General features: G+C 39.7%; 1 protein-coding gene across 1 annotated transcript in view; it reads left to right on the forward strand.

Moving 5' to 3' along the window:
- MRPS28 (mitochondrial ribosomal protein S28) overlaps positions 1 to 22,046 on the forward strand; it is a 74,688-nt gene that overhangs the window by 16,837 nt on the left and 35,805 nt on the right. The gene's annotated exons all lie outside the window — the stretch shown is intronic.

Here is a 22,046-nt window from a genome sequence, read left to right on the forward strand (position 1 = left end):
CTGCAGGAGCCTTCTGCCAGGCCTGCTCAACTTCTGCACCGAAGGACCCTTCTAGAGCATTGAGGAGTTTGTCCTTATAGATCAGTGACCTCTATTAGGCACTTTATCACGTCAGGACAGCTCCTTCTCTTCCCTGAATAATCCAAAGTCTACTGTTCTGAAGCCCACATCTCTCTTCTGCCACTTGCCTTTCTCACTTTCCCTCGGTGTTTAAGCTCTCATTGTTGGTCACTGCAGCTGAGGCTGACATCAGCTATGATGTGCCCAAGCAGTTCTTACCTGCCCGTGTGTGAACGTGTCCAGCAGAAGACCTGCCCTGCTTGGGCTGTCTGGCACTGCTGGTAGGAAAATGTCACCAGGGCACTCGCTCTGGTTGCTCACTCTCCTCTGTGTTTGCTTTTGCTTGAGCAGACATAAGGACATTTGAAGTCCCCCGTGAGAATCAAGGCCTGCAATCGTGAGGTGGCTTCTGATTGTTTGAATGAGGCTTCATCTGCTCCTTAGAGTCTGTTGGTGCACACTTTGGTTCCTTTGGAAGGCAATAGCTGCTTCTGATCACCAGCATAAAGGTCAAACTAGAGTATCTTCTACCAAAGCTTGAAAGTAACTGGGTAGAATTTACAGTGTGTATTTAGATCTGTGCCAGCTTACACTGGTGACTGCAGTAACATTTTTGTTACCCTTATTTCTGTTAATTCACTTGCTGACAAAAGTGACTGTATCATCATATTGTATGTGCATGTAACCAGTAGAACTGTTTAGTGTTCTGCTTGCAAAATGTTTATTGTTAGTGCCAAGGAGAAGAACAGGCATTTTAATTTACAGATAACAGATGATTTTTTGGAGGCCATCAGTTCAGGACGGAAGAACCAGATTTAATCTTCAGACATGGAAATTCATGATACCATTTTTGTGAAGTCAGTCTTGAACATGGCTCTTTAGTACCTGTATTCCGATACTGATTTTCAGTTTTATTGTACTGTCTTTTCAGGTTTTTGGCAACACCTCCAAAATATTAGTTTAACATCTTTAGAGGAAAAAAACCCTCTCTTGCCATTTATGTAAGGAAGTATCTTGTGAGGACATGTGCTTTTGATATCTCCTTGGTCATTTTGCTTTTTTCTCACCAGAAGTCAACTATTTTCATGATACTGTAATAAAATTTTCTTTCTCTTATATGATGTCCTGTGCTCTTCGAAAGTGCTACAGGTTACTTGAAAAGAATCAAAAAGTCTGCAAGAGGTTCTTGTCTGTAAAACTTGTTATCTTAAACTGCTCAGTCTGATTCCTAACAGTTGTGATTTCTTGGAATGTCCATGTGAAAGACCCTGTAGTGCTACCACCATGTGACCATAAAAAAGGATTCCACCCTAAAGACTGTCTTGAGTAAAAACATGACTATGAAAAAAGGTGTCCCTCACTTGGAAAATTTAAAGTAGCTCCATAAATACATTTTTTCCATCAGTTCTACTAAAAGAAATGTCAGCCTTTAAAACAAAAAACAAACAAACAAACCACCACAAACTTTAAGTAAAAGAAACCTTAGAACAGTAATGATGCAAAATTTAAACAGTAAGCATTTGAAGAATCTGCTAGCCATTTTTGTTTGGTTCTCATTGATTGTTTTCCTTCTTTGGGAAAGCTGTTTCATAGAATTGCTATCAGCATTGGTGGTATTGATACTGGAAGAATACATCAGCTTAGAGATGAAGCATGTTGTTGGTAAAATTTCACTGGGGTCAGACAAGGGTGTATTTGATTATAAATTTCAGCAGTGTTTTATTTTGGATTTATTTAATGTGTCAGGAGTATTTATTGCCATTACAAGTTCAAAATCGCATGTAATATATGCTGGACTTATTAAAGATATACCATAATTAGTAAAAACATGTTTCTTGATACAGTTTGACTTAAATGCTGTATTAAATTTGCATTTTATGCCAAGAGCAAAGCAATTCTGTTAAGTATCCAAAGTTTATACAAATGAGAAAGTATCTGTAGGAAAGTAAGGTTCCTTTTCAGCTATGGGAAGAAACTGGTATATTTTTTATTTTCTTTTAACATGCAGAGGAAATGAAGTCCTAAAGAAGAAAGTATCTGTCTTATATCTCCAAATGAGCAACAACTTTATCCATGGCATAAAGGTGCTGTTACAACCTGCTTCTGACATTATCAGATGGAATTCCTAAGAAGCAGAAAATACGGGAAGGAACTGTGCTGACACTGCCTCTTGCATGGTCTGCACCTGTACTCTTAATGACCAATTCCCATCAAAAGCACAATGGCTTTCAGCAATTTTCTAAAATGTAGGATTGCAGGACCAGCTTCCAAAGAGGATTAAACTGCACCTCTCCATGCCAGTGTAATGAAGCTTTATTTTCAAAGACTGCTGTAACCCTCCAGCAACTCCAGTATTATCAGGCTGTAGGATCAGAAAGATACTTCCTTTATGCTTGAGTATGCAGCTGGTGCAGGGATTTCCAGTATATCCTGTGGCAATTTTACTTGACACCTTTTATACAGTGTGTATTTGCCAAACTTAAATAGTAGAGAAGGGAAGAAATCATTTGATGCTGGTTGTGATTTAGAACGTGACAGCTTAATGAGCATCATAAAATATTACCTAATGCTTTTTCTGCAAATTGTATCAAAATATTTACTCTGTTTGAATGACTGCCAAGGTGAATTTTATTTGGGAAACATTTTAAATTCTTCTCTTTGTTCTATTTTTAAAATATTTTGTAGATAAGGACAGAAGGGAATCCAATTTAAAATAATATATCTTTTTAGATTAGGTAATATGAATAAGGCTGGTTGTTTTCTAGCATATTCATTTTATTAAGACAGTCTTAAATTTAAGGTGATGCTGACATAAAAGAACTTGTAAAAAAAGAAATAGAGGTCCATGGAGAGAAATGCTGTTCAGGGGGAAGGATTTCAATAAGACACCATTTGGTTTAGTTCCAGTTTGTGTAGTAAACAAAGTCCCTGTGTGTTACCCTGGAGGGTGAGTTTGGAATTAACTACTCATTTTGATGCCATGTGAATATGTTTCTTCAACACTGAGTGCATCTCAGCCAGACTGAGCTGCCTCACACAAAGCATCTTGCTCTGGGTGTGTGGCAAAGATACCTGCACAAGGGAAGGTGTCGGTGTGGTAAATGCACTCTTTGCTTGCTGAACGCTTGTTTCCCTGACTGTTATGTATGTCATGGTGCAAGATTACTATGGAAAGGTTTAGAGAGATGATGTTGAAGACATAACCTTTCTAACTTTCCTTCAAAATTAAATGGAGACCAGACAACTGTCAGGGTGCTGGACTGATAGAGAGACCCAGCATCCAGCTCCCATCCCCAAGGCCTTTACTCTTTCTTTGCCAGAGGAATCACAGGCATAAAATTAATGTTCAGCCGTGTGTCTGTGACCAACTGGGAGCAAAATCTCTGAGAAGTAGTATGGGCCACTACAGGATATGTATCTGGTGGCAGTGGAGAGACTTAATGATGGTTTCCTTAGAGTATGTATTTCTTCCCTGTCCTGTACTGCTGCTGACTGCAGTAGTGCTGCTCTGGCAGCCTGGCACATCGTACAGCTTTCATGTCAAGCTTTGAATGTTGATGGAACTGTTACTGCTAAAAAAAAGAGGTAATGTGATATATAAAGGAAACATATCTTGCTGCAGTAATGCTGGTTTTAGTTGTACGTGTTTGTTTTTACAGTGGTCTACTTCCTTCTGGCTGTTCGTTACCAGCAAAATAGCATTTATCTGTAATGAGTAATTCTTGAGGGGAAAGAAGGTAATTGCTAACCAGCAGTACAAGTGATACAATAAATGCTGCTTTGGCAAGTACAGTTTTCAAACTTGTGCAGATGCAGAAGAAAACAGGTCATAAGAAAGAGACTGGAAACCCATAGACACTTAGTGATTTTTTTTTTAAATTATAAATGTATGTTGAAGTTACTGATGAAATGCACGTGATACTGGGTTAGTGTCCAAAATTGCTTCTGATTTTTGTGATGTAGTCTTGCGTAGAAAGGGCTCAGGGTCCTCTGAGGAATATTTTTTTAACTCCCACTTTTGGTAAGCTCATTCCCATGAACACAGTAACTATACTGGTAGAATTTTCTCATTCTCTCTGTGTGTTCAAATTGTTGCTGGTAGCTCATTGGCATTAAATCAGTGCTCTCCTCCTTCCCTGCTTCCCTTCTGTTAGGTTTTCATTCCCAGCAAGTCAATCTTTTTCTTACAAGTCTGTCTAGTAGTAACCATACAGTAGAAAAACTCTTATAAGAACATGGAGAAAATGTGTAACCAGTTTCTTACAGGGAATGCGTTATCTTCCTTCCTTCCATCATCATTTTCTCCCATTGCCTCATTCATGTGCTCCATTGCTAAATATTTGCACTCCTTTCAGGTTCGTTCTCGGTATTGTTTTTTTCAATACTGATTGTTAATATATATTTCCAATGTAAATATAACATAGATTTCTAACTAATTACAGTTTTATATTATTATATCTATTCAGTATTGTAGAAGTTAGTAAGTCTTTTTTAGCTTACATATTATTGCTCAGTTTTTTACCAATATTTTGCCACTGAACTGTTAGAGTTTGCAGTTCTGTTGTGTCTTCTTAAGCAGTCACAATGTTTTAGAGGTGGCTGTATTGCAGCAGTATATAATATGTACCTTCTATTAATACTTTTGGAAAGTTCTGTAAATAATTTTTGCTCATTTATACATAATTAAAGCAGAAATTACAAAACTTACTAAAATACTTATGTCTATAGTCTTATTTAGTCAACATCAATAGTTACCTGTCCTTTCACACAACATTTTCTCTTTTGTAATCAGCTCTGATTTGTTGTTGTTGTTGGTTGGTTGGTTGGTTGGTTGGTTTTGGAAAGTATTTCTTACCTGTCAAAAAAAAAGTAGTGACGTAAGTAAGCAACTTGGGAGGATTTGTAAGTTTATATGACAGTGATTTCCTTTGTGCCTGTAATGTCAGATGGTTTACATCTATCAGTGCCATATTGCTGACATTTGTGATACTAAATAGCTATCTGAAATCAAAGCAGTCTTCATACTTCCATGCTCTTTCCTCATCCTCCTTGGCTTCCAAGTTGTCCTACCTGTCAGGTAAGCACCTGCTTATTGGAGGGCAAAATTCCCCTGCATTTTGAAAGATGAACTTAGACTGTATTATGATTTTTGAATTGTTGAATAATTATGACCTGCTCAAATTTGCTGAAGTATAAAACGAAATGTGCACATACACTTTTCTGAATCTCTTCCAGTTTGTATCTTTTATGGAAAACATAATCAGACAGCTGGTCTCCACACTGTGAAAACCAGTCTTTTTCTCTGATTAAAATTACGAAAATGTCATGTTGAAATTCTCTGAGGACCAAGGTGGTTTGCACTAGTCATCAGCAAACTTGGTTTTTGGCACTCTGGTCAGCCTTTGGTCTCCAACTTTACCCAAATGGGAAAGGGAGAAATGGGAAGCAGGACTGATGATGTCCTGTTCCCACATACAAACATTGCAACTTAAAAAGGAAGCCTTATTGTTTATACTGAAGAGGGCTAAATTCAAGGAGGTGGCAGGAGCTCCCTTTTCTACAAAGCTTCCATATAGTGCAATTCACCATCGCTGGGAGCCCAAACAATGCACACGGTGCCACTCTGTCTGCTGTCGAACAATTTCAGCTCGCTTTTTTTAAAACAGACATGAAGAATAGCCCTGTGATTGCAAACTTGGTCTGTGTGCTGCAGCAATAACCCCCAACTTATTTATAGCATTTTGGAAATTACAGCATTTTTATCCCCTATGGACACAGCTTATTATTTGCTTGGTTTTTTACAATTGTGACTGTTTTTACCACCCACTGTATATCATTCTTCAGTGGTTATTTTCAACCACAAATGGAGGTGTTGGCTTTGTGTGGTTCTGTAATACACAAGACTGTGCTTCCAGAGTTCCCGGAGCCCAGAGTCTGTAAACATTTTTTTGAACTACACTGTAAGTTTTTCATCCCAGATAGGTACTTTAGAGTTTAGTTAATGTAATGATACCATGTGACAGGTGTTGGTTATCAAAACTACAACTAATCCATATTACTGAGGCACCCTGCACAGCATTTGGTACGGAATATACGGCATAGACCTAGGATTAATGCCTCAACAGTGCATGTGAACCTGCTAATAATTTTTTCATTTTAGTTTTTGCTTCTGTCATTAGTTTAAGGTAGCAGGGAGTTATGGGACCTGATGACCTTTGGAAGAAAAAAACCTCACAAAACTAGTAGCATTTACTGGTAAAAACATTGTGCCAGCTCTGCCTTCCCAGGGCATCATGATAAATGGGAGATGGAATATGCTGTGTAAAACGTCTTGGGAGAACAAAGCAGTCCATAAGGTGGCCTGGAGCTTTTTTGGCAATGTCAAAGTCTGTAAATACTTTTTAAGCCACACTTTTTCTCATATGTAGACGTGCACACATACACGATAGGAAAAAAAAGCGGCTTGGGAAACTTATTACTGCATTGGAATGCTTCAGTGTTGTCCATAGGAGAAGAGGTAGGTTAACTCTCTCTTTTCCTCTGATCCAGGTGCTAGCTGTCAAGAACTGCAGAAACTAGAATTATGAAGTCATGACTTGGCAGAAGAATTAAAATTGTTTCTAGTATTTTGTTTTGAGATTGATGAGAATAAATGAGTTGAATCTCTATGTGCAGCATATTTGAAAATTTACCCCACCACCACCTTTGAGAAAGCCTTGCTGTTAGCACACAGGGAGGAGCTCTCTCACTTAAATACTCCTAGTAAAGTATAATTAATTTCCTCAATAGCTAGACAAGGCTCAAGAAACCTCAGCCATTACAGATACAGAAGATTATGAAAACTCTAACGCTCCTCAACATGTTTTGCTGATCAGAGACTCTGGATGCCAGTGGACGAGGTAGGGTCATGCCAGTTTTACAGGCATGTGATACTTCTTAGGGGTACAGGGAACTGTACTTTACCAAACCACAGAGCGAGTTGCACATGTTTCTGGCTGAAAGTCTGGTCAGTTTGACCTGTACCTGTAACAGAAGTAAGGGTTAGATGAAAAAGCAGGCCAGGTTATTGAAGCAGTGTAACTGCTTTTATTAGGTTGGGTGTAACTGTGTGCTAAACCCTCTTCTTAGCATAATGAGTTGCACTGTGCTGTGCTGTGCTGATGTGGCCTTTGATTTCAGTCTGGGAGCCAGCTCAGTCTGAACTAGCTCATGGCCTCTTCACAGCAATCCTCTGAGAAGTGTAGACTTGCCCAAAGACAGAAGCTGTTTAGTTTCTAGGTTGAGAAACTGAATTAATGTTGTTTTGGACCAAATGTGAATTATAAGTCCTCATATAACATAGATCTTACTCAGGAAAATTAATGCTATCATATAACCAAGGAGTGGTAATTATTCACCCCTCTGGAACAGTTTCAGTAAAGTGAGTCTGCGAAGGGAGTTAACACAGCTAGGGAAATACTGCAGGTAATATATATCAACCTCGAGCTCTTCAGAAGGCATGAGTCAGGCCTCCCACGAATCATGATTTTAAAGTTGGTTTTATTTTTTGTTTATGTCTTTTTGGGTTATTTAGTCTTTTGGTTCACATCACTTTTTTTTTTTTTTACTTGGCAGAATGGGAATTTTTAATTAAAACAAATTTTTTTTTTTTAAAAAGGCAATTGATCTTCTTGTGTAATTGTATAACTTATAAGAACCAAGACTTTAAGACACTAAATGTCAGAAAAATGATTAAATTGTTAGTATTAGTAAAGCTAGAGATGTTGTACAGAATTATTTCACTGGTAATCATTCTCAGTCTGCTATATAATATGAAGATTACTCAGGCTGGAGGCTGGTAACTAACTGTGTACCCAGGGGTCAGTACCGAGTCCAGTCCTGTTAAACATCTTCATTAGTGACCTCAGTGATGGGACAGAGTGTACCTTTAGCAAGTTATCCTGGAGTACAAAACTCAGAGGAGTTGTTGTTACATGAGGTGGTTGTGCTGCTGCCCGGAGTGACTTTGACAGGCTGGAGAAATGGTCTGAGAGGAACCTCCTGAAGTTCAACACAGACGAGTGCCAAGTGCTTCCCCTGGGAAGGTACAGCCGCAGGCACCAGTTCATGCTGGGGCCACCTGGCTGCAAAGCACCTTGGCAGAAAAGGCCCAGGGGGTCCAAGCTGACACCAAGTTGAACATGAAGCAACAGTGAGCCTTTGTGGCAAAGAAGCTGAATGGTGTCCTGGATTGCGTTAGACAAGAAGGTGGCTGGATGTGATCCTTCTCTTCCACTCAGCCCTGGTGAGGCTGGACGTGGAGTGCTGTGTGCAGTTTTGGGCTCCCCAGTTCAAGAGAAAGTCTAGTGAAGGGCCCCTAAGATGATGAAGGGACTGGAGCATCTCTCCAATGAGGAAAGACTGTTCATCCTGGAAAAGAGAAGGCTCAGAGGGATCATCTCATCAATGTGTATAAACACCTGAAGGGAGGGGGCAAAGGATACAGAGCCAGGCTCTTGTCAATAGTGCCCAGTGACAGGACAAGGGGCAACAGGCACACACCAACACACAGGAGGCTCCCTCCGAACCTCAGGAAGCAGTTTTACACTGTGAGGGTGACTGAACACTGGCACAGGTTACAGGTTGCCCAGGGAGGTTCTGAAATCTCCAGCCTTGGAGATACTTAAAAGCTGTTTGTGGCCATTGATGATTTATTTAGTCACGCATTTTTATTTGAAGTCACTGGTCGGTACAGAGGGATGTCTCATCAGAGGGAGGAGTGGGTGTTGACTGCCGCTTGGAATAGGCCCAAAAGACCAGTAAAATTAATTCTGTTACTCCTACACACCAAACCCTTGACAGATGCTTTTCTTCCCCTGATGCTTTCTGTAACTCCTCGTCAGCCTGTTTAGATTCCGTTATCCAACCAGGGCACAAAAGCAGGTAAATTCCTACAAAGCAAAGCTGAGTGTTGCTGAACTGTGTAGAGGATTCAGCTGCTTTGCTGCTATTAGCCAGCTCAGCAAATCAATTAAAAAACAGGGTGTTTAGAGGCAAAGATAAATAATGTTTTATTGCATGTCTGTTATTTAAGACTACTTTATTTTCCTTTTCTGCTCACTAATATGCTAACAAAACCAACAGTCCTTGTTGCCTCTCTTCACATGTGCTTGTCTGGAGCAAGGATGGGAATAACAAATGAGTATAATTTGTGAATCAAATGTTTTGGAGGAAAAAATAGAGGTAATAGAACTAAAGTGACACTTAGGTTGTATGTAATTGCCCTTACTAAGGAGCATTTGGTAACTCGGTCCTTGCTATTGTATTTGCTTGCCTGATTTTCCTTAAATTTTCAAGATTAAATTTAAAATTCTAGGCAGTGTTGCTGTTGTGTTGGAAGAACTGCAGTGTAAGTAAAGACTTGTACATTTAAAGAGAAAAAAGGGGGGAAGTGTACTAAGGGTACTCAGTAGCTGTTAAAACTTCCCTTAATAGACTATGGAGTCTGTGTGTGGTCACTGCTGCCGTGGTTCTGTCAGCATTTTAGGCATGATAGCAGCCAAGCAGGGATGCAGATGTCTGTCGCTTTATGAACTTGCTGAACATAGTCATGATTTATGGTCAGTGAAATACAAAGTATGTTGACAGCCAGTCCTGGGGTGTTTTTCATACAAAACCAAAGTTCTTTTTCCTTCTGTGATAGCTGTCAAGAGAGGCAAATTTTCTATTTTCCCATCTTAGCATTTTACAACAATTTATTTTTTTGTATAAAGAACTTAAAATCCAGTCACCCAACTTGGGTGAGAAATAACACCTCCCCGCCCCCAATCCTCCACATCCTGAAGGGATTGTTCTGAAAAATACTGAAGCTCTATTTTAAATAATCTGCTTTGAGACTTGGCAGGCTCTGATCACATGGCAAAGTGCACATAATGTGGTCACACTGTGTGAGCATGTACCCAGTTAACCAAGAAATTGAGATACGATTCTAAAGGCAGAGAAATAACCATTGGGTACAATGAAAAATGCTGATCACTTTTATTAGTGTTTGGTGACTTTTCATTAGTAGGGTAGAGGAAAAAAGGCTTAAGCAATTTTTCTTTGATTAATGATCTTATTAGAAGGAATGAGGGATTGTGTACATGTCCTCTGTGAAACCGCTTGTTCTTTATTTTCATAGTAGCTGGCATGCTCTTGCAAAGGCAGTGAGATCTTATTGAACAAGTTTCATGGTTCCTATAAAACTATATAAAGCATTTCTTTATGGAAATGCACAACACACATTTAACCTGTCTGAAATCTTCTGGAAGTAATGGAGTGTTAATTTAAATATTAAAATTTAAAAAAATTATAATCTTCTACAACATGAAATCCCAGTCAGACCTTTCAGGTCTTTTCCATACATCATAAGGAAATATAAGTAGCATACAAGTTTAATTTATTTGCAATTTGTACTCATTAACTTCAAGTATTAACATAGAGATCCTAATCTCAGTGTTAATTATAACTTGGTAGTTAATCTGTCCTTCCACTTAGGGAGTTCACTTACTTCTTTTCCTATGACTTTATATATTTGAAGCTACCTAAAGGTGTTTTAATCTTTCAGATCAAGTAGTGCCTGCACCACCTCACTCATCTTTGGGTCCTCGGTCTATTACCACCTACGTACTAGATTTTGTTCCCCCCGAAGCCTTTCAAGACAGTTCTTGGCAGCTGGCTTGACAGGGCTGCTGGAGACGAGACTGAAACGCACTCTGCTTCCTCCACACAGAGCTCAGTAAACAAGCTGTGATCCTCTGCTTGGCAGGAGGCAGAGCTGCTGCTGCTGCCAGCCTGGGAGAGCAGCAGTGATGCGTGGCAGCAAATAAAATATCCCTTTCTGGGACTTTTGGTGAGTTGGATCACACATTGGTCTAATGTGAAGGTTTGTGAAATATGTATCTGCTTCTGCAAGATGTATTAAGAGTATGCTAAGCGTGTACACACCAGTGGTGCACTTAGCTAAAATTAAATTACAGGAAGTGAGTGAAAAAGAATAATGTGTGGAGTAGGTTAGGCTAGGTTTAACTTGCTAAGCAGTGATTTAAGCTTAAAAAAAATAAAAACGAAAAAGGAGGTTTGAGGTGATTTGTCAAAGAATGGTTTGGGTTGGAAGAAATATTAAAGATCATCTAGTTTCAACACTCCCCCACCGCCCATGGGCGGAGACACCTTCCACTGGATCAGGTTGCTCAGAGCTCCATCCAGCTGGGCCTTGAACACCCCCAGGGATGAGGCATCCACAACTTCTCTGGGCAACCCGGTCCAGTATCTCACCATCCTCTGATTATGTCCTTGACCTTTCTGTGGAGTCACTCCAACAGCCCAAGTCCTTCTTACATTGGCAGCACAAGAGACAGGTGCACTATTCCATGTGGGGGTCTCATGAGGTCTCAGCGTAGAGGGGAAGAATCACCTCCCTCAACCTGCTGGTCACACTTCTTTTGATGTAGCCCAGAACACAGTTGGCTTTCTGGACTGCAAGTGCATATTGCTGGGTCATGTTGAGCCTCTTGTCCACCAATACCTGCAAGTCCTTCTTCTCAGAGCTGTTCTCAATCCATTCTCTACCCAGCCTGTACTTGTGCTTGGAATTGCCTGCCACATGCAGGACCTTGCACTTGTCCTTGTTGGCCTTTGTGAGATTCACATGGGCTCATCTCTGAAGCCTGTGAAGGTCCCTCTGGATGGTATCCCCTCCATCCAGTGTGTTGACTGCACCACACAGCTTGGTCTTGTCAGCAGACTGGCTGACAGTGCACTCAATCTCACTGCCCATGTCGCCAACAAAGGTGTTAGTGCTGTTGCGATGCTGACTGCTGGGGAGCACCACTTGTCACCAGTCTCCACTTGGACACTGAGCTGTTGACTGCAACTCTCTGAGTGCGACCGTCGAAGACAATTCTTTATCCACTGAGTGGTACATCTGTCAAATCCATGCCTCTCCAGTTTAAAGACAAGGATGTGATGTGAGAGAATGCCAAATCATGGAATCATAGAATCAGACGGGTTGGAAAGGACCTCTGAGATCATCAAGTCCAACCCTTGATCCACTACCACCACAGTTGCTAGACCGTGGCATTAAGTGCCACATCTAGCCTCATCTTAAAAACCTCCGGGGGTGGAGAATCCACCACTTCCCTGGGCAGCCCATTCCAATGCCTGATTACCCTCTCTGTAAAGAATTTCTTTCTAATATCTAACCTAAACCTCCCCTGGCAGAGCTTAAGACCATGCCCTCTTGTCCTACTGCTGATTGCCTGGGAGAAGAGACCAATCCCCACCTGGCTACAACCTCCTCTCAGGTAGTTGTAGAGAGCGATGAGGTCTCCCCTGAGCCTTCTTTTCTCAAGGCTAAACAACCCCAGCTCTCTCAGCCTCTCCTCATAGTCTGCATACTTTGCATATGGTTTAGTGAAAGATGTCCCTGTCCACCACAGGGGGGTTGGAACTAGATGATCTTTAGGGTCCCTTCCAACCCAGGCTATCCTGTGATTCTGTGATATAAAGCAGGTGAAGATAACACTTCTGACATTGTGCTAGAGGGCTACTTTGGTTTCTTAATCGTGCTTATAAGCGTGGTAATTTAAATAAGAGAAGTGCTGTTTCCCTAAAGGGGAAGTTGACAAAAATCATTGTTTGAAGAATAGCAATAATCTACATGAAGTGGGTTTTTTTCTCTGCTAATAGATAACTAATATAGAGGCTCATGAGTAATATGTATGTGATAAATTTTCCCTGACCCTTTACTTGCACAATCTAAATGTTGTGTGTGAAATACAGATGTACAGCTGTGGTTGTCTTTTGTAACCCTTCTCACTTCCTTAAGCATTTGCAGTGGGGATTTAAAACTACAACTACATGGTTATTGTTACATTTTGGAAGGACATAGAGCTACTGTAATTCCAAATCCTATGCTCAGTTTTCCTTCTTGGTTGAAGTGGCAGCCGTGAATTGCGTCATGGTGGGAGGAAAGGGCGGGAGGGCACATTACTGTGTTTTTGAAGGAGATAGAATACGTTGCTTAAAACTACCAGGCTGTCTCCACAGCAGCGACATCGCACGCAGGCTTCGCCCGAGGTCCGGAGCACGATGTGCGGCCGAGCGCTGGGGCGGCGTGACCGGCATCTCCTGGTTCCCGCTGGAGCCATCCAGCGAGGGGATCCACCGCTGGCTGCCGGGGTGAGCGCAGAGCCATTCTTCCGCCTTCACTTCCTCGGCTCTTTAGCCCCCATTGAGCGTCGAACAGTGGCGCGGGACAAAAGCTGTATACACTGTACAAACAGAGCACTAAAGCGGCAGTACACTGACTCATTCTTCGCTCTGTGTGAGAACTGAGGGGGACTCTATTCACCGCCTTTGTGCCGGTGTCTGTCAACAGCGCTGTTTGAGGCCAGCCCCATTGTGCCGGCCAATGTTTCTTATTGACCCGAGTCTGTGCCCGCAATGTTCCCAGGGTCGAAGTTGCGAGCGAGAGAATGTTTGAAAAGGGGTAATCGTAGGCTAAATGCGTTTTGCTGCATTGTCGTCTGACCTATTAAATCTAAACTGCGGTCCGCGTTCATGCAAACAGGTAATTATGTAGTCACAGCTGCGGCCATTGACATCTGGTTACCGCCCCGTGGAAAAAGGGGATGGGGTGCTCGCCTCTCCCTCCAGGCTCTCAAGCGCTGAACTTTAATGATATTAACTGAAAATAGAGGGTGGATTAGCGAGACTGACAGGTCAACAAGGTGGATACTTTATCCATGTAGGCAGAAATAAGTCCGAATGCAGTTACTTGGGTATTTCTGCTACATTATGCATCACATTTTTCCCATAGCTGCAGGCTTGGCTGTTATTATTTAGGGTTTTTAGATCTAGAGAAGCTGCAAAATACTTCTATCATCCTGTTGTGCAGTACAGTTCTGCAAATAGCCACCACATTAACTGGTTTTTTTTTCCAAACTGAGAAGCTTACAATGATTCTGGTCCCCAGAGGGAGTTGCCAGGATTTCTAGATAACAAACCTTCATTATCAATAGGCCAGCATTTCAAAATTTAGTGGTAGGTGTACAAGGGTAGTAAAACATTCCTGGCCATAAATTATTTTAGGGAACTGCTTTTTCTTTAATGTACTTTGGAACTTAGGCACATATGCATGTGAATTAGTCTGGCACATCCTCTCTCTTATCCCCTTCTGCTCTTCCCCCTTCTGCTGGGAGGGAAGAGATCTCTACATAACATACATAATTATTAAAACAGCCTGCTTTTCTGTCCTGTGCAACTTTCAGCGGTTGGGATAGACAACAACCACTACAGAAAATAAAAGAGAGGGTTACATGGCCTGGGGTGACTTTCATGGCACATCAAAGCTGGGAGCACACTCAGTGCTGGGCAGCCCTGGCTGCCGAGCAGGAGAGGAATGCAGCCAGCTGATAAATCCCTGCTTCAAGGGATCTCATGCAGGAATTAATGGTTAGCTGCTTCTCCTTGCGTTTGCATCCCTGTGCTGCTCCTTTGGAGTCAATTATTCTGAAGCGCTGTTGCAATGTGGAGTGTCATGCAACAGGGAGAGTAGGTGCAACATTTTATGGCGAATATATATTTTTTAATATATATATAAAATCTTCCATAGTTATGGGAGGACTGTAATTGCCAAAGGAGTGAAACATTTTTCTTCAAAGACATGTCCAGTGTTACAGAGGAGAGCTGGTTTTTCACTCATGGAGCAGGGAGAGAAAAAAGATGATCTGCTCAGACTCAAGGGGATCTACTTGTATTGTGGATCTCTAAAATGGTCTTGTACATCTGTAGTGTAATTAGCTTTTTCTCTTTCTCTGTGGGTTGATTTTTTTTACTTGATTTCTACCTTTTTCTACTCCTTACAGGCCTCTAGGGAACGAACTGGCTTCCTTATGCAAGAAGCAAGGGTAAAAAAGTGCAAACTAAAAATATTTCAAGTGTATCCAGAAATGTGTTGGCATTATCATGTTTTACAGGCAGAGGACAGTAGGGAAAGACCAAGTCCATCTTCCAGCAAAAGACAGTTAAATTACATCTTCACAATTATCTGACTCTTTGGCTGTTCGATATTTATTGCTGCAGGAAGGAATAAATTTCCTTAGTGACATTTGTAGGCTATATCAACTGTGTACAGTATCTTTGCTGCCTCTGCATGAACACGAATTTTTCCAAATATACAGAAAATTCTATTTATGCATTCCTAGTAGATGTATTAAGTTCATAAAAATACTAGATAGTCTTAGGAATTTGTTGTTTCTCACCTCTGTAGCTCTATCTTCTAAACCATTTGCCCATTTCTCTACTTAAAACAAATAATCAAAATAGAGTATTTCCTTTTCAGCAGCCACTGATTTTTTCTACTATAAAGGAAATACCAAGGAATAATGTTTATCTAAAAGACGCAATGGGCTAAGTCAGTGTTCTCCTAAGCTGTATTATCTGTAGAGTAGATAAATGAGATTGGACTGTAGAAGTCTGTAAATGCCTTACACTCTTTAAAGTATTTTAATTCTGTAACTGAGAAAACCTGTTCTGCTTCAATTATGAAAAGGAAGTTCAGAAAGAACTTGAAATGACAATTCTCAGCAGAGATCAAGAAGCTTCCTGGTTAAATTGTATTTTCCTCTGACCTAATAAGTAAAACTTGAGCAAACTTTTAGTTTGGATACCCCAGTTTTGATGTCATGTGCATCTTGTGATGTCTCATCTGTAATTCTGCATGTCATTCAAAAGGAGTTATAAGAATACACTTTACAAAGTGGCAAAGATGATTTTTCCTTAGATACATCACTGACTTACTGAAATAGGCATTAACCACTCTTGTATGTTTGGAAGGTGGTGCTGTATAATGAAAGAAAGGTTGAAAACTTAGATGTGGGAATTATTATGTGCTCAGTGTTTTGGAGCAGTAAGGTGACATCAGTGAAATGGAGGCAAACCTTGCATGGTATGTGTAGCTTAGCTTCATGCTTCAGCCAGTAAGGCATTGTAGACAAAGTTCTTACAGTTCTAGACAAAATAAGAGAGCAGTGAACGTAGACTTCTTGGATATGCAGTGCACATGCAATATGTGTACTCAATATCCTGACCTGTACTTGGTGGAGAATAACGTCAGTGTGGGCTCATGAGGTTTTCCCAGAATGAAAAATTCATGATGTTGGTGGTCTAATTAATTTTCTTCAAGCAGTGGTAGCTTGCAGAAGTGAAAGGCAAATAACCATAAAAAATTTCAGATGAAATTAGTAATGAGGAGTTTTTCTTTTTTTTTTTTTTCTTGGAGATGATAGTACTTGAAATGTTTACCATTAAATGGAAAACAAGATATCTCTGCTCAGTGCTTAACAGCTTTTCCTTTATCTTTCACAGTAGCATGTTCTATTGTCTGAAAAACTTACAGTAATTTATTATACCTTTTACAAACAATTCTGCTTGATTTTCTTTTAAAAAGACTTGTCTTCATGGAGGATTAGATTGCAATTAACTTTTAATACATCTCTTTTTCTGTTTTAGTTCATATGAGTTAGCTTATGTGAGACTATTCACAATGCAGTGGTACTATCCATCAATTGGTATGTATGCATTGGAAATGGAAATCAATAGGATTCTTTCTGAAGCTGATATACTTAGTGGTAAAGTCAGCCCTAAAGACGATGCATAAATATGCAATTCATATATGATGCATACATAATGATAATCTAAATGGGCCTAATTCATGTAGCTTTCTTAGAAAGAGAATGAAGTGTGAGTCAAAAAGAAAACAGGTTTCTGAGAGAAATTAGTTGACTTGTTTCAACAAAGGGCCCCAGGATATTATAACCTCTGTGTAAAAACAGCAGCACACTTGGCACACATTGCCCCTGCGAGTTCAAAAGAATTGTATGGAAACTGAAATAACCTTTCTAAAAATACATTTGAGGGCATACCTTTTGGGTACTGGAATTAATGTTCCGATAGCACCAAGTGGGACAACCCTTTTCCAGTACATAGTGTTTGTGGATTACACCTGTAAAGAAAATATGACAGTGAAGCACAGGAATGGGCAATACCTGTAGATAAAGGCTTATCTGTTGCCACTACTCCTTTTAGGATTTGTCTTTATACAACCTGTGGAAAAGACTTTATGGTTCTGCTAACTATCCAGCTAAACATTTTTTCTTACAAAAATTTTCTTCAGGTTTTTAAAAAAGTGCATTTATCTCAGCAGAGAACTGAAATAGCACAAAATGTTTGAAATTATTCTTACTAAATTAAAAAAAAATTCTTAAGCCCACTAGACATCTCATTTATTTTGGTTTAAAAATGGGCAGTATCGTCTAATACTAAGACAACATTATGAGCTTGTTTATGTAACATATGTTGGTTTCTGGATTTCTTTGAAATGAAGAACTCAGGTGTTGCTCTCCAGAAATACAGGTATATGGAGGATCAGATATTTTAGTTGTTAACATATTGTCTAAAGCAAATAATTAAATTTCAGAAAAGGAAAACTTGTCCCTAACCAAGATCAGATCAGTAATGGCTTTGGAAAACAGCTCTGGTTTTCCTGCCACTGGGGCTAATGCACAGTAAGAGCAAAGATGTGGAATTGGCTTACAAATTAACCTCGTTTAGACTCTGTAATATTCAGATTTTTGTTGCCCTGAAGTAATCAAGGGCTCCATTACAAATGCCTTGTTATACTCTGCAATGTGAGGACAACTGGTTGGTCAACTACATTTTCTGGTTTTTTTACCTCTTTAAAAGTTGAAACAGTTTGCTTTTTCCTGTTGGTTTTATTTCACATAGACATTTTTCATATCCAAGTTATGATTATTCCCCCCACCCCCCCAGTTACTAGAATGAAATTAACTTAGTTTATCTCTCAGTCACATTGTGACTTATATTGCTTTTCATTAGGGAAGATTTCCATGTACAGACAGGATGCAGTGGTTAAACAGGGTTTTTGAAGAAGAAAATATAGATTACAGTAGATGCAAACAGCCTCGGCATGGGCTTCCTTTTACCCCCTCTGACTATTGTCACAGACTATTGTCACAGCTTCCCCTCATTCAGTTCAGTGGTGGTTGTTCTTTGCGTGAGACCAATAGATAGGACTGATAGATCAGCAAATGTTGTGTTTGTGTTTGATCTCTTGTGAAATAAAAATGCAGCTCTGGATTGTTCAGATTCCTCGTTTCCCTTACAGCAGCATTGCTGCTCTACAGCCTTCAAGAACAGAACAAAAAGCTATTTGGAGAGTAAAGAATTTTCTACAGCCTGTTCTTAATTTTTTTTAAAGGAATTTCTGCTCTTTGACAAAGTGAGATATTTTTCTTCAAAAGAAAATAGACTTGGGAATACACACCAAATTCATACAGGAGGAATGCTTATTCACTTTTAGAAATGCTGCTAAAAGTCATGGTGCCAACTACCTCTTTAATTCATCCTCATTTATAGAATTGGCAAGGTAAAAACTTGAAGGGCTTGGAGACCTCACAGTACCAGTAATGGCAAAGCTGCTCGGGTATTTTTAGAAAGAATATGCTCATACCTTGGTGCTTCTGGAGAAGGTATGTGCAGCAGAGGGTTAACTGCCTGACACACTGAAGTGTCTTAATTAGAGCTTGGCAAAGAGCCATGGTCAGTAGAGAATATGCAGTGCCTGAGACAGTAGCAGTAACTAGTGGTTTGATCCTCTGGTGAGGTCTCCTGCATTCAGCAGCACTCTCTGCCTGTGCCTACCTGTTGTGGGAAAGCAAGATGCTGCTCAGACCTGAAACAAAGCACCCAAGCATTTTCCCATCCAGCTTCACCATTGTAGACTTTAAAAGAAAGGCCGTGGGGATGTGGTGAGGCGGGAGGTACCTGTCAATAAAAGCAGCTTTGCAGCGACTCGCTGCACATAGTGGCCTGCAGTTGAAGGAAGAGCAAGTTGAAATAGCAGAGCAAATCTGGTTTTGCACAATGTAGAGAATGAGTACAATACTTGCTTTAAAACAGAAAAATGGGAGAATTTGAAGTTTCAGGCTGAGAAGATTTTTTTAAAACATTTATGACCTCTAATGATTCTTTTCAAATTGAGAATTACTGCATGTTTTTTAAGAATGAGGATGATTTACTTGTAAGAATTATTAATAGATACTTCTTTCCCAAGATTATGGACTATTTACAGTCCTGGTGGGAAAAATATAACATCAAGTTGACCAATTAATCCTATATTATCATAGGATGGATGATACAGATTAAATGGAAAACAAACCACCAAACCTGTTATTTAAACATGAAATAATAGAACTACTTATAATTTCAGGACTAGGTTGCTGGATCTTAAAATGAGAAATACAAAGATACAGACTTGGGATAAAATTGAGCTGATAACATTGTGTCTGTAAAGGCTCATATTCAGAGAAACAGTAGGGTAGGTACTTCTCTAGCTGGTGTGTCTGTAAAGTAGACAGGCATGCTTTTCACAATTAAGAACCCCCCCAGAATTTGTAAGACTGCATCTTGGGTTCTGTGTGAATATTGAAATGTCCCATACCCATATTTGAAGAAAAATGTGTTGTAAGTTTGAGGAAGTTTCCGGAGGTATTAACAATAGTTGAGCTCTTCTATCTTTCACTAAATTTCAGTGGAAATGAAACACCTAAATCCAGACTGTGAAGGTCTAAAAGTTATCTTCTTTTAGGTGCAACAACATCAATAATGCATTGCAGTCTGACTGTACAAAAACTCAGTACCCAAAATAGTTTTTACTGGTATTAATATTTAATAATAAATAACAAGATCGAATAAAAAACACACTTTAAGTAGAAATAGAAGAGCAAAGTCCATACTTTAATTATATTTCTGTAAACTGTTTGCGTGTGTGTTTGTTTATTCTGAGGAATGAAACAGGTCTATGTGAATTTGTATTTAGACACTTGTAAAAATAACATTTTAACCCAGTTGAATGAGACCAGTTGTTTTGTGAGAGAACTTCTGAGGATCAATAAAGATCTACCATGAGAAAATACGTATTGGAATTTATAATGAATATTTACAGTGAAAAATTCTGTAGCTAAATTATTTGAAAATTAAGTATATAGCACGTTTCACTCATACTTTAAATGTTTAATTCAATATGTTTTGTGAACAGAAGAGAAACAGTGCATGTCAGAAGCTTGACATCGACAAGTGTTTTTGTGACATCTCAGTGGCCTTCTGATAGCAAATTAGGAAGTCAGGAGCTATACAATACATGCAAAACTCATTTTAAAACCATAGTGCAGGATTGTCAGCGGGTAGTTCATTGTCTGAATGAAAAGATTCACTGAGTTTGCTTCCATGGGACGCTGCCTTGGGTTAATGGTACCACTATTTTCATTATTGATCAGAGTGATGGAATACTGAGTGTGCTCGTTAAATGTGTAGGTGATGCCCAGCTGAGAGACTGCTAATCCAGTTTCTGGTTCCTTTAAACTGTAATATGGCTTTAGGTTTGAAAATTAAGTTGACAAGTTGGAGAAGGTGATTTTTAGAACCTTTTCATTTTTGTTTGAATAACAGAAAGTTTCCAGGGCATCTGTGTTTTCCTTTTTCAATGACTAAGTTTTTCTTCCAGGTAAGTAGTGAGATTCCTGGTCTTTGAATGTTTTGTTTTAAGTATAAGGGTAGCTTTGAAAGACTTTACTTCCCTTTAATCGCATCTATTTAACTCATATCTGGAGATATTTGAAAATAATTGAGGTTTTTAAGGTGTTTTGAATGGATGCAGAACACAGAAGTGAGAGGAAGGGAAGGACTTCTTAGCTGAGCTGTTGTATCTGCCTCTCTCCAGCCTGCCTGGGAGCTGATTGCCTACCCCCAGAGCCTCTCATTGTGGTTGCCTGTGGCTTCTTGTGGCAGAAACAAAAATGTAAAAACAGCCATTTTGGGTAAGGCAGCAGTAACTCTTGCAGTAGCCAGTTCCCAACAGTAGCCAGTGCCTGGGTAAGGTTTATGGACAGGGCAATAAGGGAGCAGTGCTTTTGTTCAGCTTCCAGCTGCTTGTGGCTGGAGGGTCTTCCAGAGCAAGAGATAATGTCCTTGTGGTTAATAGCCCTTCACTGGTCTCCCCTACCCCAGTAAAACACTCCTTGAACTTCTGTCAATTGTTTCACCACCTGCAATAACTTGTGACAGAGTATTGCAGCCTCTGTGATAAATGAAGTTATTTTTTTTTTAGCTTATCATGCCGGTTTTATTTAATGCCTACTTACTCCTAAATTAGAAGCAACAGTGAACCATTTTACTCACTCGGTGTCTTCTGTGACTCAAGGCTCAAATGCATTCCTGTTTGTCACACAAACTTGAGGTTTACCGGGGGTCAGGGTCAGGGGGTACTGGTCACACCGTTCAGTCCTTCCTTTTTGAGGCTGAACAGTCCCTGATATTTTTCCCACTGTTCTCTACACACTTGGAAGTTCAACTACATTCTCTTACAGGAGAGAGGATAAATAAAGGGGTCACTTTTTTTCAGGCTGTTATTTTGTGCAGCTGCATAAAATATTTTCTATTTAGTTTTCTTTTTCTTAGGTAAAAGCAAATGCTCAGTTTGGTTTTTGACTGCATCAGAGTCTGAGGCAAATGTTTTCTTTAAAATCATGTCTTGTAACCCCACAATCTTTTTCCTGAGCAGTAGACAGTAGTTTAGTGTGCACACGAAGTCTGGATATTTTTCCCTCAGTGTGCACTGATTCACACTTACCTATGGTGAATTTCATTTGTCACTTTATATCCCATTCCCACTACTCTGTGAGGTGCTTATGTAGCTCTTTGTGACTAACATTATTTTTATTAATGTAAATAGTATAACCTTCTTACAGATTTTAAGGGGAGACAGTTTGTATATAGATTGAAGTATTACATTCCATGGGACTTGACTGATGATTTCCCTTTATTGAGAAAATTAACCACTTTATTCCTGTTTTTTTATAATGTCTTTCCCATTCTTCGATGTTATG

Source organism: Manacus vitellinus, unplaced genomic scaffold, assembly GCF_001715985.3.
Source record: "Manacus vitellinus isolate BGI_N305 unplaced genomic scaffold, ASM171598v3 scaffold_1_pilon, whole genome shotgun sequence".
NCBI classification, from domain to species: domain Eukaryota; kingdom Metazoa; phylum Chordata; class Aves; order Passeriformes; family Pipridae; genus Manacus; species Manacus vitellinus.